At 42.6% G+C, this 19,007-nt stretch overlaps 1 protein-coding gene across 1 annotated transcript in view; it reads right to left on the bottom strand.

Moving 5' to 3' along the window:
* The window catches only part of ARHGAP35 (Rho GTPase activating protein 35), a 115,181-nt gene that overhangs the window by 76,204 nt on the left and 19,970 nt on the right, over positions 1–19,007 (bottom strand). The gene's annotated exons all lie outside the window — the stretch shown is intronic.

Below are 19,007 nucleotides of genomic sequence, written 5' to 3'. Positions count from 1 at the left end.
GGGACACTCTGCACACCAAAATGATCAAGTACAAACATGAATTACAACCCAGTGCAAAAAACAGGAGCCTGGGCTCACACTACTGCATCAGACAATCACCACTCAACGCTAATCTGGGGGGAAATTTTGATTACGAGCAGGATTTTGTACCGAAGTGAGGTTTCTCCTGACAGACCACTTAATAGACGCAAAGGGAAGAAGAAAAACAAATGCTCATTATACAGTGGAGATACTGGACAACACTCCAAGTAATGAAAACGACCACCATCCAAGAGGCCTCCAGATGTGACGCCCCTGGAGGTCACGCCATCCCAGCACAGTGTGATGGCCTGGAGTGCCTTACACCTCAGCCTAACCACCGGGAAACGCCAGACAGACACAAAATGACCAAGGTTCCATTTAGGTGATGGGCAGGGGGGGTCCTGTTTAAAAAAAAAAAAAAATTCAGTGTCACACTAGACAAAGAATGGCTTTGTAAAGAAATATTCCAGACAACAGGAGGCTACAGAGACACTGTAAGTAGGTGCGATTATCAGATCCTAGACTGAATTCTGTATGGGGTGGGGGTAGAGGGGCTGGAGGAGGAAGGCTACATGGCACATCATTAGATCAATTAATGACACTATACTATGACTGGAATTAGATTAAAAGTATTTTATCAGAGTCAATTTATCAAGTTTATAACTATCACATGAGAGAAGAGCCCTTTTCTTAGGAAATGCACACTTAAGTATTAAGAGGGAAAAGACCATAATGGACATGACTGGTTCAAAAAAAATTACATCTATATATTGAGAAAGAATAATGCAAATGAAGTAAAATATTAACAATAGGTGCACCTGGGTAAAATGCACAGGATATTCCTTTGTACTGTTTTCATTTTTAAAAGTTTGTAATTATCTCCAAATAAAAAGCTTTTTAAAAAAACAAAGCTGTGCGGGGGGGGGGGGGGGGTGGGGGGCAGAGTGTGAATATAGGGCTTGTCTCCCTGACAAGAACATTAACTGTGAGGATAGAGCCTGTCACCCCACCTGCTCACTTCTGTGTCTTGAGGCTATGATGCCATGTTTGACACAAATATTTACTAAAGGAATGAATTAATAAATGACTCTTAGGGCATATTAAAGAGTCCCTAAACTCAGCCTTTTAGATTTAGGAAAGCCTTGCTGTAGGAAGTTCCACCTCAGGTGAGATGTAGAGGGGATGAGATGTGCAAAGACTCCTCTCTCCCCAGAAAAGGGCGCAGCCCATGGGAGAATCAACTGAAACAGAGCATGTCGGGGGAGACGGGTGAGATGCATTAGCAGGTAAGCAGGGACCCGATGAAGCCACTTTCAAAGAGCTCAGATTCTTCCCCAAAGGCTACAGGGAGCCACAGAGTGTGGCTGAGAAGTGGCACCTTAAAGGACCTGAAGTCTGAATAGTTGAAGTAATGAAAGGTTATGCTAATGTCTTACCAAGTCTTCAGCAACCTTCCAGCTGAGATAAGGAAGCCGCGTAATCTCTGACCACCTGCACATGAATGGTCTCCGGCTGCTACAGTTTACACCGCACCGCCCGTCTACTTACACAGGTAATGCAACTGTACCTGCCAAACCTGTAGCCAAAGAAACAGTCTCCTGACACATTCCCAAAGAGAATATCTTAAAATAAACAGAGCAATTTTCTTTTGAATCTCATTTATGCTTGGTAGGAACCCAGCATTTCTACAACCTTAATATACTTCTGTGAACCTGTCTCACAAGAAATGCCACAGGAAGTCAGACTACCTACCACATGTTACTCTGACTGACACAAGGGGGTAACAAATGGGAGAGCAGGGGGTGACAAATGGGAGAGCAGCTGGCCCCTGTGATGACAACTTTGAAAGGTCAAAGACCTTTCCCAAACATCCATGTCTTCCTTTGATAAACCAGAAAGTCAAGCCCTCTACTGGAGACAAAATGTTGCTAGATGGCATGTAAAAACTGACCATTTTCAAAAAAGAAATCTCAGAGCCTGCAAGCAACAGCCTCCAGATAACCTAATGGCCTGCTCCTATAAAAGCTAAGCTCCAGACTTCAGCAGGAGCAAGCACAGTATCTTTGGGAAAGAGAAAAACCCAGTCTCCCCACCCTCCACTTCCCTAGGTGATTGTTTACCTAAGTAAAATTATAAGATGCTTATGAATATCTAACGCATATTTACATACATCTCTGAAATACCTGAAAAGGAAAGATTTGTACAAAATCAAACTGCTTTTTGCACATTACTCGGTACCACACATAATGAGGAGACTCAGGTTCAACAGAGCCTCAGGTAGGAATGCTGACGGAAGTTTAAAGAAGTCAAGGGTGCTCCCCTACCAGAGCCTTTCTCTATAATCCCTCACAGGGTCTGGCAGGACTCAAGGTCACCCACTTGACCAGTCTTGAAATGCAACTTGGCGACACAGGTCCAACTTCAAGCAAATGCTACATGCAGCTGGCCGATCATCCCACTTACCCTCTGGAAAGTGGGCTGAATGATCACAGGAAAACAAAACCACAACCTGCTTGTAAACCTCAAGAAATAAAGACAGTGGCTCAATTCTGAACTAGATTAAAAACTATAGTTCATTCAACGCCCTGTCACTTAACAATTTTTTAATGGCAGGATTTCTGTTTAGCCCATTCAAGTCAAAGTTTCAGTTATCTGAATGATGCTAAAGAAAATAAAACACTCTAAACTCTCAAGAATGTAGCAACTGCTATTCTGCTATCCCAGAATACTGCTGGCTAAACTAAAAAAGCTGTAAGAAATGAGAATTAGCCGGCATAGGAGTGGTTAATTTTTGGACATCTGGTAACTTTCCACTTGTTAGAAACCTAATAGTTTCCCTGGTCCAAGTATACTCTTCTTACACGTCTGTCTTTGATGTCTGGATAATACAGTTTTACTAGTTCCTCAATTGGACTGAATTACATGGTAAACAAAGACTGTTATAAATCTAAAAACATCTCAACACTTGGTTTAAAGGAAATAACCTTAAGTGCCTGGTCACAAACACGTTCAACTTTTCTAAGAGGTGGGTAAAAAGAATTAGCTGAGTCACTAAATTTAATGATCTGAAGGCCACAAAGAAAGAGAAAGTAGAAGACAGGGTATGCTCAAGACTTCACAATGTCTTCAGAGTTTAAATCTGGGAACCAGTGTTCTTTGTGGGCAACTAAGCTACTCAAACAGCACAATCTAAACATTCATTCTAATAATTTGCCAATACTAATCCTTTCAAAACTGAAGAGTTAATGGCAGAGGAAGAAAAAAATATTCCTTTAAACAGTAACTCCTCCTATCTTTAAGCTTTACTGGGATACCTGTACTGAAAAAATAAAAACACAGAACCTAACATTTAGCTTCACATAGGTCAACTACTTCAGAAAGGAAAACACTCCAAAAGTATTCTCAATTCTCTGTCACAAATATATGCTGACCTAAAACATAATGCCAACTTCTGAGAACTCTTTTAGAACCTGTCACCAAGCTTCTGGCGTTGTTTATATGACTTGTTTAACCAAGACACTAGCTCCCCAAAGAGCATCTCAACTGGAAGGTAAGAGGAGGGTGTTCTCGTTTTTAACACCTCTACAAAACACCCAGGGCAAGAAGTGGTAACATTCCCGAGACAGTACCTATTTCACAGGACACAGAAATGCCAGTGACCCAGCACTGCCACGACTGCCCAAGTTCACGCTGTCAACAGCTCTGTCGGTGTGCGCATCACCCTCCAATCCCCGACCCCACACTCCCTACCCCCACCCAAGAGGAAGCGTTTCTCGCTCTGCGATCTGGAATGCCCTGTAAAACACAGGTGTGCCTCCACTAGTCATAACCAGAACTGCGCTCTCTGCTTATGAAAAGAACAGAGGCATTTCGTTTTAAACAACCATATACTGAACACCACCAAAACTAATAATACAACACTGTATAATAATTACACGTTATACAATAATATAAGGAAATAATTTCATAGTGAGCCACTAGCAAAGTGGCTTGTTACCAGAAGTTTTCTTAGTTCCAACAGGAGAAAGGATTGGAAATACACACTGTAATCTAACAGAAAGCAGAGCATTTTCTAAATGTCCTCAATACCTCATACTTCTCACCACGTTAAATTTCTGAATGGATTTTCAAAGCTATGAATTACCATCAGCAGCTGGTTAAAATGTCTGTATTAAGGAGATACATGGTAAAACTCATTGTTCCACAGAGGGGAGACGGAGAACAAAAAGAGGGGACCTAACCAGGAAGCATTTTCCCCGTAAGAGAAATTCCTCAAGGAGAATTTTCCAGAGGAATTTACTTTCCAATCAGGCCAGAAAGGATGTGCTATAAAAGCTCCAATAACAAGAAAGCACTACTCTCTTGTTCACTGAGCCACTGAATTGAAACAAAACAGTCTTAAAAAACCCAGTGTTTCTATTTTCATATTATTAAGTGTTGAAGTAAAATGTTTTAGTTGGGTTTTTCTTTACAAAAAGAAATGAAGGGTCTACGGTTCTTGTTTATTCAATTCATTCATCTGTGAAATCCAGGTAAATTTACAGAACCTTAAAGCTAGTGATGTGCACAAATAATGTATCAGAGTATTTAACTATAAACAGGAATTATCATCCTATGAACCTGACGACAAAATACAGACCACCAGAGTGAATCTTCGTTTCCTCTGTGTGATTTCTGTCAAAACCCGAAGTAATGCCCTTTTCTTTACTGCAGAAGTGTCTTTTGAAATGACTACATCAAACTCAGTAAGCACAACAGTCTTTAAGGCTGAATAAAAGAAAGGTAGGCGGCTTGATGGCCCCTGTTACAGAGCAGCTAAATTCTCTCCTTCCTTCATAATATTTCAGAGACCTGAACCATTTTTTTTTTAATTACTCTAGCCTCTAGTTCTTAGAATTGAGAACTTGTCTACCAACCAAATCAAATACATACTTGCCTCTAAGACAATGTGATGAAAGAAAGCAGAAATGGGACTGCACTTGCTGGTGGGAATCTAATCATCCATTTTAAACTTAAAAAATAACTAGACCACAGACAGTAAATGGCACAGACCACTTCCGCGGCTCCAGAGAAAGAAGAGATCGTTCAGATCTGGGGTAGACTGGGAATGGTGTCAGAGCAGAAGTAAAATCGGAACTGGCAGAGAAGAGACTGGCAGGGCTGGGAGAGATGGCCCAGGCGTTCTAAAGCCGTGAAGGGCGTGAGTGATGGTGACCAAAGTGGACAGACTGTCCGGCACAGAGTTCTCCAGGCATGGGAGGTAGGAAAGGGCAGCAGGGCTCACACAACGGACAGACTGTATTTCACCTGTGAGCCTCCAACAGGAAAATAATCCTTTATTCCACTAGTGTGAGTTATTGTTGGTAACACTGCTACCTCAACGCTGCACCCAACAAATCCACACAGTCTAAGGAACTGATCATCTTATCAATACATGAAAGAAAACATCATTTGAATTTGGCAGTTATATTTCTATCATTCAGGCCAATGAAAATTAAAATAGTATGATGGGGAAGGGGCAGAAAGCCAGATTTACAAAGGAAGCAGAGAGCACACATTAGCCCACAACAGTTCAGTGGTGCTCCCACTCGACGGTGCTCCACAGGCCTCCTGGTTAGTGAAGGGGGAGGGTTTCCTCACGGCTACCACAACCCATCTACCCCCAGGGCTCCGGGTACAGGGAATCATCTGCGTTTTTGGAAAGACTAACTAAGTTAAGTGTTTCAACAGTCTGGTCTTGAAGCATGTAATCTCATGCAACAGATGGGCTATTCTTGGACACGGGGTAGGCATGTGCACTCAGCTCTTCCTATGCCCCACGCAGACGCACGGACAGCACTCTCCAGAGAGCGCAATACGGAAAACACAAAGGGACCGAAAACAATTTTCAAGGACTGATGATTCAGATGTCTGTTTTGAAAATAATCTGGCCCAAAGTTAATTTTTTAAAAGAACAGTGATGAAAGATTCTGTGATATTACATATATAATTTTTTACCAATGTCCCTTAATGCTCCTCTTGACTCATTTCCATCCCCCACAAACCCTGGTAAAGATACCTCCACGTTCCAGGGTAGAAAAACACAGCTATGCTATCTTACCATCAGAGCTGGCCCACACAGAATAAAGCAAATAGCACATTTTCCACCATGACACAGTTCTCATGCAGAACTCTACAAGCCCGTCCCCAAAGAAACAAAATTTCTAAGCCAAGTAATTCACAGGATGAAATCAAATTCCTCTGATGAATGAAGGGAGTTGGTTTCAGCAAAAGCACTTCCTTAAACTTTATCCTCAGCAGCTTTCTCTCAGGTAATTCTGGAGTTCTGATCAGGCTCTGATCAAAGCCACTATAAACAAAGACAAAACCAAAGGCTGAGAAACCCTTTTCTCTGATGCAGCACAGTTTCTCCCAGTTACCTACACTAACAACAACAACAACATACAACTTCTAATAACCTGCAAAAACACTCCATGCCAAAGGAAATGTAACACCAAGACCAAATGGAAACTGAGACCACTCGAATCTGCCTTGGTATCACAGCCTATCTACCGTTAACAGAGTGAGCTGAGATTCTTACCAAACCAAGACACAAAAATACAGCCATGTCTTACCTTTGAATTCCCTGATATTCAGGTCAATTTTACATTTAGATTTTGAAACGGTAAAACTATAAATTTATCTCAGCAGTTGCTTCTGAGCACTTCTGATCTATTTAGTTAAAAAAAAAAAAAACTCAGCAGTTAAAAAAAAAGTTTTTTGAAGGAACATTCTCCATAAAAACTTATCTGAATATACAAGAGTGGAGGCACTGTCCAGCCAAATCTGTCTTGCTGAGGGAGAAACAGGCATTTCTTCAATTGGGGAAAATAGGTCGAATTATCCAAGTCCAACAGTAAGCCTCACTATTCAGTACCCCTGGTGGCAGTTTAAGATGACAGGAGGGTTTCAACCCATTATTTCTAATTATTCCTCACTACTTATTTGCATGCCTCTATAAACTGCCAGTCCTAGAACAGACCACTGCTAGTAATGTTATGCACATGTATAAACTTTTTAAATAAGAACAGTTGGTTTTATTATTGTTATTTATTTTTATCTTCTGTACTGAAGATAAGAACAATGGTCATACAGAAACAGAAAAGAACTTCTAAATCCACTAAATTTTAGTAGAAAACAATCAGAATTCACAGGTTAAAAAAACTTATTTAGGACTCACACTAACAAAACCAGTATTTATATTTCTCCTTCCCGTTTTCTAGAAGCTTCAGTTACTTATATACTTGCCTTGTTTCCAAACACAGTTAAAAGCAGAGGTCTGAGAGAAATGGAAAATGAACAGTTATAAGACAGAACATGGGAAGGAGCCTGGAATTGGCACAAAAATCATGCCTTAGGCTTAAATTCATCATTTTTGAAAATCTTCTAAATTGAGGTGTTTATCCCAATCTTCTAGAGGTGATGGACTTATGAATCAATATAATACAAAATGACTTTTTTAATGAAAAAATGTTACATGTAGGCACTATTAACAAACAAGCATTATGAAAAACATTATTTCTTATTTGAATATTTATCACCTCATTATCTGAGGCTAGGAAAGGAGGTGCGAGAGAAGGACAGGAACGGAGCTTTATGTCCTGGCCTGGGTTGGTTACATGGGTAGCGCATTCACTGCATAACTGTTCAAACTGCACGTGCTTTATATAGTTTTCTTTACAGTTTTTTTTACAAAAGGATATAGTTTGGAGAAATGAAGAAACACAGGTTTACTGAGCTAGCAAGTCGAGCTGGAATCTGAACCTGGCCCTCTCTCCACCACCGGGATGCATCTTCCCCCTTCTATACTAGGCCTCTCCTGGGGTCCTGTCAAACAGATGACTCTAATCCTCACGCATCAATGAGAAGAAGGGTTGAGGAGCAGTGCCCTGGAGGGCCCCAGATGCAACTGGCAGTTCTTCAGGGCCACGGAGAAGGCTGAACAGGTGGAACATCAGACCTCCCAGCATTTAAGCAGAGCAGCTCAATTTGATCTACTTCATATGCTAAGATTCCACATAAAAAGAAAAAAATTTTTCAACTTCTATAGTTGTTTATCTAAAAAAAAGGCTCAAAACTTTTTTAAAGCTCAAAACACTTCATGGTTCAAAAACCCATCTAATGGTCAGACATTTGGTGGCCTAATTTCCAAGATTCTACCAAAGAAACAAGGGTCAAAAAGAGTCTCTTGCCTGTCCCCAAAGGCTCCTTTTGTGAAACTCATTCAGGAAGCCTGGGCAAAGGAGTGGCTACTGACACACAGAGAAAGGAAGTAACGCGGCTAGCGAGGGGCGCAGCCTCATCTGACAGGCCCAGCTCTGCCACCTCCCCACCCCTAAATCCCGACGCCCAGGCCCGTCTCCCCACTCTGCCACACTGTCCTGGTCACAGAACTGGAACGGAGAGCACAGGCATGGATGGCGGGAGAGGTGGGGGCAAACCTGCGTGGCAGGCCCTGTCACAATAAGGACAGTCTGGACTTCACCCTCTACGGAAGCCCCAGGATTCTGAGCAAGAATGGCACAGTCAGTGCAGGCTGAAAGAGGGAATTCTGAAAGCAATCTTTGTATTCTCTGCCTCCCTCCATCTCTCTCTCTCTGCTATTCTACCCTCACTCACCCTACTGGGTAAATGCTTTCCGTGTAAAGGCCACTTCAAACCTGGTCGCAATAAGCACCATGAGAAGCAACTGCTTATGACGGAATCGCTGACACAGTGGCAGTGTAAGACGCCCCTTTGAAAAGCCTTGTCGGGGCCCAGTCTTTGTAATTTAGTGGTGGCTCACAGGAAGTGCCTGAGAGCCAGATTCTTTCTGACTGTGCTCAAGGCCATAATTTCCTTCCCATACTTAAGCCGATGACCCTGTGGTCTCACTGTCAAGGAAGCTGGCCAAGGGGAAAGGGCAGATAAATAAGAAGCAAAATCTGAAGAAAACTGGCCAAAAAAAATTCCTAAGATTCTTCTTGAGATTAGCAACTAAGAGTGCGTCTAGATGAACTGATCTGCGGACAGCTGGCAGCCGGCTCCTTCAGGTAACAGATGCGGAAGCTGAAGAAAAGGGAAGCCACCAAGGCTGCGGTCAGCCCAGCTCCAGGCGAGGCCTCCCTGACCTCACCCCCAGCCCAGGGCTGTTTCTACACACCGCTCTCTGCCAGGGGCGGGTTAATCAAATCCTAGAATCAAGATGATCAGGAAGGGGACAAAAAGGAGTGTCCTCTAGTCAGCACCGCTTATCGCAGCTACAATCTCTGTCCGTCAGTCACCGTAGCTGTATTCTCATAAGCTTCTGCTGGACGTTCCATACGGCACCTATTACTTCAAGATAAACGTCAAACTCTAAAAGTAACATGTCCTGTTGGGGAGTTCAGAAATAACTAAGAAAACACTGTGGTCATATGAGAATTTAATTAACGGCGTTTTCTATAAAATGCTAGCTTCATGAGTTTCCCTTAGATAACACACCAGAATAGTACCTAGTTCCTCCTTATCAACCACCATTCCTTGAAAGCCCTTGGCCAGTAACTTTCATGAAAGCCAATGAGTCATCTCTAACCAGTGCTTCGGCCTTTGGACTTCAGAAGGGAAACAGGTCCAGCCTACTCTTCCACGATGGCTGTCCTACCTACAAGAGGAAATCACCTGACCTCATGGATTTGGCTGCTACTCAGAAAACCATGTCCCTGAGTTCAAATTATCAAAACTATACTCACATTAGGTGACACTACACCCTTCCCAGTTGCCTGCGCACACAAGGCTCACATTGCTCCATCGCACCGTAAACCTGCTGAGCGCCCTGCTCCTTGACTTCACCTCCCACTCCCCAGGTTACAGGTGGCCCTGGGAACACAGCACAGCTACTTTCTCTAGAAAAGTCTTAAAATCAACGTACCACAAATAGCTACTGATTTTTAACTCACACCTGAAAAAACAAAATAGAAAAATATAGCAACGTTTTACAATCCTACCAGTAGACTTACTTTAACTACCTACAGCACCAGCTATGTTTAAACGAAAACGTTTATGACACGGCTATGTGACTACTGCAATCAGCAGAAGGAAGAGAGGGTGTGGTGATGAGCAGATGCGACTCAGCTCAGCCCCTTCACTTTCAGCATCCAGTGGGCTTTCTCCCCAAATCCTCAGACCACTCACTCGCTCCTGCAATCCAACTGTTATTTCGACTTTCTGCTCAGAAAACCCACCATTAAAAGAGCCCATCAAAGGCTTAATTTTGTTGTCCACAACAGGATGACCCCTTCTGGCTACCAACTCCCCTAAAGAGCACAGGAATCAGTAGATAAACTTATACACAACTTGTTTAGACCAAAATGCTCTGCCAAATACACCAACCGGTCAGTTCTCCTCATTAAGGACCATCCTGAGCTAAACTTGGATGAAGCAATGATACACACTTTCTGAGTCCTTTTTGTCCAGTGAAGAATCTTACACAAAAGTATGGTGGGACTTCTCTTGCTGTTGTCTCTTTTTTTTGGGGGGAGGGGGCGGTGCTAGGGGTGGGAAGGGGGTTGTAATAACTTAGTCCTTGAATTTATATATTCCTCCACTGTCTTATTTAAAACATAAGAGCAGACCATTTCAAAGATGATGATTCAAATCTATGTATCATGGTTTGTCAAGTCTTATAGTAACATGAGTTAAAAAAAAATTTTTTTTTAAGCTACTGAATGCCATTTTCCATAGTATTAACAAAAGTTCAACTCAACCAGCTGAATCATGAGAGCTAACAGTCTAGTCAGAAGCAATCAAAAGGCAATCGAGCTTTAAAGGTATATGTTCCACATTCCACACAGTCAAGGCTGTAGTGAGCTGATGGCCTGGACAGGGCTAGGATGTGTTCAATATACCCTTCTCACACCCCTTCTGATTCCTCCTCCAAAGCCCATATTTCTACAGGCGCAAACCTCACTCTATACGCTAATACAGTAAGGCCAGTGTTGTCTGGAGTCACAAAGTTTTGTATGTGCTTGCTTCTAATTAAAGATCATTCAATTTTAAGAACTTAATAAAAAGGCCATAAACCTTTATCATTCCACAAGAATGCCAGGAATGCTAAGTACCTAAATAATACTCTTCCAAAGTGACCTTTATAAAGAGCTGCCTCTCCTACTTTGCCAACTACCGTGTCAGGAGGCAGAAACATTCCTACCTATCATGGGCTACTCAACTCCATTCTAAACAGCAGAGGCAAGTGAAAAGGCCTTCTTCCAGTAACCAAAGAAACTCAAATTCCTACAGCGAGAAGTACTAGTACACACAGTCTTTAAAGCGGCAAAATCAAAGTTTAGAAAACCACTTACCATGCCTGCAAGTGATTCAGAAGAATTCTGAGAAAGGTGATACCAACATTTTAGAGGTAGAACACTTGGAGAGTAGCCAAGAGGCCTGGACTTTCTCCCCAACTAGGTCATTAAATCTCACAGAAGGGAGGGGAGGCGCACACAGATACAAACTAGTTAAATGGCATCTCACAACCAAGCTATCCTGACAGCTTTCGTCTGTCAGCAGGCTCACTGGACAACGACGTTCTTCAAGGAGACAGGCAGGCCTCTCGGGGCAAATGATAACCTGAGTGCATGCAACCATAATCAGACCGATATTGATCAACCCCTACCCTTGGAACAGACACTCAATTCAACAGCTGACAAAGAAAACACCCGCTGGCAGGGAAGCTAGATCCCCACGGCCTCAAATGCCCTTCCCAGTCTACTGCTCTTGCGACCCCGTACTCTGCAGAGGGGCAGATTACCTTTTTAAGAGTACAGATCTGTCCCTGCTGACCTCCTGCTTACAACCCCTCAGAACGTCCCTCCGCCCTTCTAATGAAACCCCAAAGTCTTACCCAGCCCTGTGGGATCTCATCCCTGCCATTCTAGTTCTTTCTCAGTAGGCTCTAACTACTGTGGCCTTTATTTAGTTCCCGAGATGCCCCTATTCACTTCTTCAACCACTCAACAAAAAAGATACTGAGCCCTGTCCAGGTCTGATGCATGAGACAGGGCGCTCAGGGCTGGTGCACTGGGATGACCCTGAGGGATGGGATGGGGAGGGAGGTGGGAGGGGGGTTCAGGATGGGGAACACATGTACACCCATGGCTGATTCATGCGAATGTATGGCAAAAACCACCACAATATTGTAAAGTAGTTAGCCTCCAATTTAAATAAATAAATAAATAAATAAATACTGTGGCTTTGTCAATCACCTACTGTTGCGCCAGGCACTACACTAGGCACTAGGGATACAGCAATGAACAAAAGAGCCGAAGATCCTTGCCCTCATGGAGTTCATATTCCAACAAAGGGGAAAAAAATCACAGAACAAAAAAGTGAGGGAGTTAACAAGGTGGGAGGCTGAGAGGAGAGTGTTCCAGGCAGAGTGAACAGGAAATGCAAAGGCTCTAAGGCTGAGCAATATTTTCCCTTTAAAGTGTGTGTTAAAATTGTTAACTCCAAGAAGAGGGCGACAAGTGTCTTATCCATCCCACTCCTCATTCAATTTCAGCACCACATATAGCAGAGGGCTCAATAATTACTGGCTAAACGGGATAAGTGAATTCCTGTCTAAAGAAAAGGCCAAAAAGCTGTCCCCAAGTAATGAAAGTGTCACCTCAAGTTATCCAGGCCCCTGCAGAGGTTACACAGGTTTCAGACTTACTAATATAGTTTTTGGTCATGACTAATGAAGTGCCACTTTGACAGAGATCCATACAACTTATGAACAACCTTACTCACTAAAGGATCATCCCAGGGAGGGAAAAGCATATCAAGTAGAGAACAGAGGCCTTCAATGATTGCAAAGCAATCAACACCATCAATTTATGTGGAAAAACTGAGACGATCAGAATTCATTTTTTTACTCCCATGGCTGCCCCCAGGCCCCTGACAGATACACCAGTTGAAAGTTTACCTACCTTGGACTGCGTTTTCCTCTCCAACAGCACTACTGTGGCCTTAGCTGCGTCCTTTTCATCACAAAGCTTGGAACTATCCCGTGGGCTTCCTCAATGGTCTCTCCAAGGCCAAATCACTGCTCCGTGTTAATTTTAAGACAATCCTGTCACAGTACTTCCTCCCCAACTTGACTCTAACCTACCTTTCCAACCTCATTTCCGACTCTCCTTCACTAAGAATTTCAAGCTCCGGAGAAACTATTCCCTGAACGTGTCATGTGCATTCCTGCTTTCCCACCTCTACCCAGGCCATGCCCGTCAGCTGGAATGCCATTCCACTTCTCCACCCGTCTGAATGTTATCAGTTTATTAAAATAATGCCTTCTCCGCTCAGGGCCCCGTGACAAATTCATCATGCCCAAGCAGTGCATCCCTACTCACTGGCCACACCTGGCACTTCCTATACTGTTCTCTGTATCATCAGAACTGAAAGCCTGCAAAATACATCTCCCAGACTCCTTTGCTAGCTAGCTTCCAGGTGAGATTCTGCTGGAGGCTGGATTGCAGGAAGAGGGGTGCAACATTGTTTTTCCTGCTTCTGGCATATCTGCAGCAGCTGTCAGCAACCGTGGAGGACTCAGGCAACTGCACACACCATGGGCCCACAGCACTGGTGGAGCACAGCCCTCTGGGCTCCCGCTGAACTGTGGCAACGTGGCTCCCAGCGCATCTGTGAGCGCAGACGCCTGGACTTCAGCCCAAAGGCAGCTTTCCGATTTCTGGCTAGGAACTCCCGGCGCCCTTGTGCTCCTCCACACATACCATACCTCGTTTTGCTCCTTCAGCCCTCCTACCACCTCTGTAACATATCCCTTGCATTTTCTTTTAAATTAAAAAAAAATTTTTTATTGGCAGATAGTTGCTTTACGATGTTGTGTTAGTTTCAATCGCTCAGCAAAATGAAATGTATGTATTCGCTATACATATATCCCCTCTTTTTTGGATTTCCTTCCTATTTAGGTCACCACAGAGAACTGAGAACCACAGAATTTCCCATGCTACACAATAGGCTCTCATTAATTATCTATTTTATACATAGTATCAATAGTGTATATACGTCCATTCCAATCTTCCGATTCCTTCCACCCCCTCCTTTCCCCCTTGGTATCCAAACGTTTGCCTGTCTCTATTTCTGCACAAATCTCTTGCATTTAAATCCCTCTCTCCTTGAAGTATCTAGAGTGGTTTCCGCTTGGACCACCAATTATTGTCCACCGGATTGGACAATAGCTGATATAACAGAAGATAATGAGGAAATAAAAATAGTAATAGCAACTAAACAAAAATGAAAATATAAAACAGCACAAGATGAAGACCACCATTTCTTTTAATTTCATAAAATGAAATCCTAGAAAATGTGTCCTAAAGTGTATTACACAACATCATTTTTGAGTTCTCAAGATTAAAATGCTAGTTTACTTTGGTGTATATTTATGGTGTAGTTTAGCTGCGCCTTTTTTTTTTTTTTTAAAGGAAGTCAGTATTGCTTCTCTCTTTGACTCATTGAGTTTCTAGGGAATAGAATTATTCTATGTGTTTGCTTCTGTTTTCCCAGAACCTCGCACACAGGAGGTACTTCTTAGGTATCTGGTGTCTAAAACTGATGTCTGTTATGTAGCGCTGGAATTCAGAAATTGGGGATGAAGGCCAAGCAAACAGTCAGCCTAGTTCTAAGAAGCAACTTGAATACAAATCTCATCTGAAGCACTCAAGAAAGGATTCCAAAGCTCTTTCAAGTCCTGAAACGCAGCCACTAAGGAGGGGAGGTAGAGGAATTCAACTGGCAGACGAGGCAGGATTTTTCACCTCTTCCTTGCTGAAGCCACCCCTGAACTTGGTATTTGTGATGAGGGTCTCTATTTTTTTTTGTTGTTAAACATCTATCCTGAAAATACCTTTCTTAGAAAGAAGAACTGAATCAATCTAGAACAGATGCAAATCTCTGGCTCCTGAAAGTGTGTGGGTTTCCAACCTGCTCAGAGATCACTTAAACATCTCTAAGTCTTCTCTTAAATTCAAATTCAGGTATTATTTTAAACCTAGATAAGGGCAGGCGTAAGAAGGGCTGCAGAGTATAAACTTTTTAAAAGGCTAAAGAAAAACCCAGTAACTCCAGAGATTAACGATTATGAAAACCACACCTATGGCGCTTCATCACATCATCTGGGGACCCAGATTTCCATTAACAACAACAACAAAAAGTTCCATGAAATGGAAACCTTAGAGAAGATATAACCTCCAACCAGAGCACAAAGAAGCTTGAGTCTCACTGATTTCCAGGCTGACTGATGAAACTGGGCCATCAGCTGTTGCCATTTTCATACTTCATTTGCCAATATGCCTCACAGATAAATGCTTGAGCACTCTTAGCTAGGCCATTACTACTTCTAACAACCTTGCCACAGGAAACCATGCTGCACAACCCAAGAGAGGCATTTCCAAGTGTCAGGCACAACAGATTCAGAGACTGCAAAATGACAAAGTCTGATAAGATGGGATTTGCTGAATGTTTCATAGATAATCAACTCTCAACAAACTGGAATAAACAAAAATATATCTAGCACGTACCATAAGAACCGCACCTTTCTCTGATAAATAAGCCAGCACTTTTCAAGGAAGGGCTTCAAGTACAACCCTTATTTAACATTTACTGAAGGCCTTCTTGGGGCCAGATGAGAAATGAGAGGCCCGTCAGAGCAGGAGTTCCATGCCAACGTAAAGCCTTCCCACTGCACAGTAAGTAAATGACCAAACAGAAGATGCCCTAGAGCTGGCTTCAAACACACACAAACACACGCACACACGCGCACACACACACGCCTATGCTAGCTGTTTTCCCATTTAGTCATCTCTTTTATGTAAGTAATAATAGCAAATATTCATGAGTCAGGCATGGTACCAAATAAAAAATATGCATATGTGATTTCATTTCATTTTTCACAATAACCCAAGTCAGGTATTATTATAATCCTCATTTTACAGATAAGAAAAAACCGGCTCTGAGAGGTCAAGTGACTCATTCTAGATCACCCAAGCTTCATGTGGCCCTAGCTGCCTGCTTCTGAAACTTAAGTCCATGGTTTACCCCCAGCGCTGCCCTCAGCAAAGACAGAATGAACAAAACCAGTGGTACAGCATGCGTTTTCTGGAGAAAACAGACTCGCCCTGTAATCCATGGCCTCTTTCAGCAGAGCTCTCCATGGTAAGGGGGGCAGTCACTTATTTACCCAGAGGCAAAACTTTAATAATATACTCCCCATAAAAATGTGTGTGTGCCTTAAGCTGCTCAAAGTACTATTACATATCTTGTCTTAAAGCTCTTCAAACCCAGCTGGGAAGGGAAGGTAGGTCAGGATTCAATATGCTGTCTCCTCAAAGGGCACACAGATGTCACCCAAGACACAGCAGAAATAGTGTCTCCTTTGGTTTTAACCACAAAGACCATTTCCAAAATGAAATTTGATGGGAAATGTTGTCTTTGAAACTTAAGTAATTTGCAATTAAGAATTACTATGACTTCAGTCAACTGAGCATTAAATTGTGAAAAAACACAAACTTGCACCTTTCTTTGGTTCTCAAACCAGCGAAGGGAGAAGATGCTTTAAGCTTCTGCCCTTAAATTTAACCTCATTTTTTCCCTCAACCCACTGTAAAAATTCAATTCTACTCATACAGAAAATACACCTGAAAAGTCACCAAAAAAAGTAATATTGTGACTCCACTATTACAGAAATACTCTTTCAAGACTCTGGAAAAAGTATCTCTTACTGATCAGAGAGCAGTGTTCATATGGATCCTGAGGGGTTCGGCCCCAAATAGAGACAATCATCAAATTAAATTCTATGGAAAGAAAGTCAGTCTCAAATTTAAAGAAATTAAAATACCTGTACTAAAAACCAGTGGGTAGGTAAAAATTCATCTTTTACCTCAATCCCAAGACTCACAGAACAGCAGAGTAGGCCTAACACAGGAGGCAGCGGGAAGGGAGCGAAGCCTCTGCTTCTACCAAAATGAGAACACCAGAATACAGTGTGAACAAAGTCAGTTCCATTTACAGCTTCAAGGAAAAAAGAATAAAAATAATTCAAAGAAGGAATCAGAAGTGACACTTTATTCATTAATCAAAGCTACCTTAGAAATTTCACAGCACTGCTTAACACTCAAGAACTCTAACCTCAAGGTAGGAGTCTCACCTTACCAGGTCAGTTTTGACAAAACTCACCACATCTAAAAGGAAGCGTGACTTTATGCATGAGCTTCCGAGTTATGGAGAAAATAATTTCCCTTGAAACCCACAGGCAGTGGATTGCGTCCTAATTGCATCACTTGCTCTTTGTTGAAGGGTTCTGGGGACAAGGGAGGTGTGTTTTAAAATTTTCATCCTAATCACAAAATGGAAGCAGAATAACTGTAGCCCCCATTTATGGTCCAAAAAAGCCCCAAATCAGTAAAGAAGTTTGGTTTTCCCCAACACGCAGCCTTCACCAGCATGAAATTGCATTTAAGAATTTAAGAGACAGCCAAAAACATTCATAAATAAATGTACTCCTCAGAGTTGGGGGAAGATGGTATTACAAATCTGTACCTCAATCCTGTTAAGGGATTCACTTATAATGGAAAGAATTAAGTGTCTGAATCTACTTAAACCCTGGGATCATTAGTTCATACTCCTACTGGTGCAAAAAGCTTCTACCAATCTTCCTATGCTAATGTGCTTACAATATGGCATGAAAACCTCACTGGGGATTGGCTAATGCAAAAATGCTGCCAATGACCTTCATACACATTTTAAACATTTTTAATCTGTGTAAGTTATAGCTCAAAGATGGGGGGAGGAGGTGGAGGGTACTCAAAATAAATAAGAGCACTTTATATACTCTTCAAAGCACTTTCTCATTTAATCCTCACAACAATCCCAAGCAGGGGCTGGTGCCCCATTCTCCAGATCACAGAGTTTAAAGGCTGATGAAGGACTAGCCTAGCCAATATCCCCTCCTGGAATAGAAGCAGGGGTCTTGCCTGGTTGTTCCCTATGATACTCTCACAGCACCTGGTACACAGCAGATGCTCGTCAATATCATCGCTATTACATACTCAGAAAGTCCAACCCACCTTCCAGGGAAGGTAACCCCAGTATAGAAATACCACCTGGCCAAGTCTATAATGCTGGCTACTAGTTCCGCACACTCCTGCTTCCTAATTCAGGGTAGCCAGACTGTCACTGAGACTATAAAAAGGTTCCCCAAACTCTCTCCCAGAACTCAGAACTCACACTGGCGTCTGATCATTTTGTTTGTTTGTTTTCAATCATTTTAACCTATGGGCTTCCCTGGTGGCTCAGATGGTAAAGAATCTGCAGGAGACCCGGGTTTGATCCGTGTCGGGAAGATCCCCTGGAGAAGGAAATGGCAACCCAGTCCAGTATTTTTGCCTGGAGAATCCCATGGACAGAGGAGCCTATCACGCTACAGTCCGTGGGGGTCACAGACTTAGTTCCATCTTAGGCATCATTCTTCACTTTAGTTCCACACCCTTTTATTAAGTGCCTAACTCTACGCAAAGAACAGTGCCTCTGATGGACAAAAGATGAATGAGTGAGTGCTTTTAAGGGATTTAGAAGTTGATGACAATTAAGAAAGGCAGCGTCAGAAAGAGGCTCTGAAGCACAGAGAACTGGACCAGCGAATTATAGGAGAACGGAAAGTCTAGACAGAGGGACCAGCATGAGATAAAACTTTAAAGCATGTTCAGAAGAAAACAAGTGATCCAGTCTGATCGGAAGTTAGAGTACCGGGAGAGGAGGCTGAGCGACAACCTAGAGTCAGTCTGGGGAATATGCGGGCAAGAGGCTGGCATTTAATTCCTCAGGGGGTTCCTTACTACTCCCTGACACCTCTCTTCCCTCCCTACTTGTCCCACTTCCTCCCAGCCTAAAAAATCAAAAAGAGCAGCACATAAAAGCTTTTGCATATTCACTAC

This window comes from Ovis canadensis, chromosome 14 (assembly GCF_042477335.2).
Source record: "Ovis canadensis isolate MfBH-ARS-UI-01 breed Bighorn chromosome 14, ARS-UI_OviCan_v2, whole genome shotgun sequence".
In the NCBI taxonomy this organism is placed as follows: Eukaryota; Metazoa; Chordata; class Mammalia; order Artiodactyla; family Bovidae; genus Ovis; species Ovis canadensis.
Note: the sequence above shows the minus strand (reverse complement) of the source record. Positions and strands in the feature narration are given on the sequence as shown.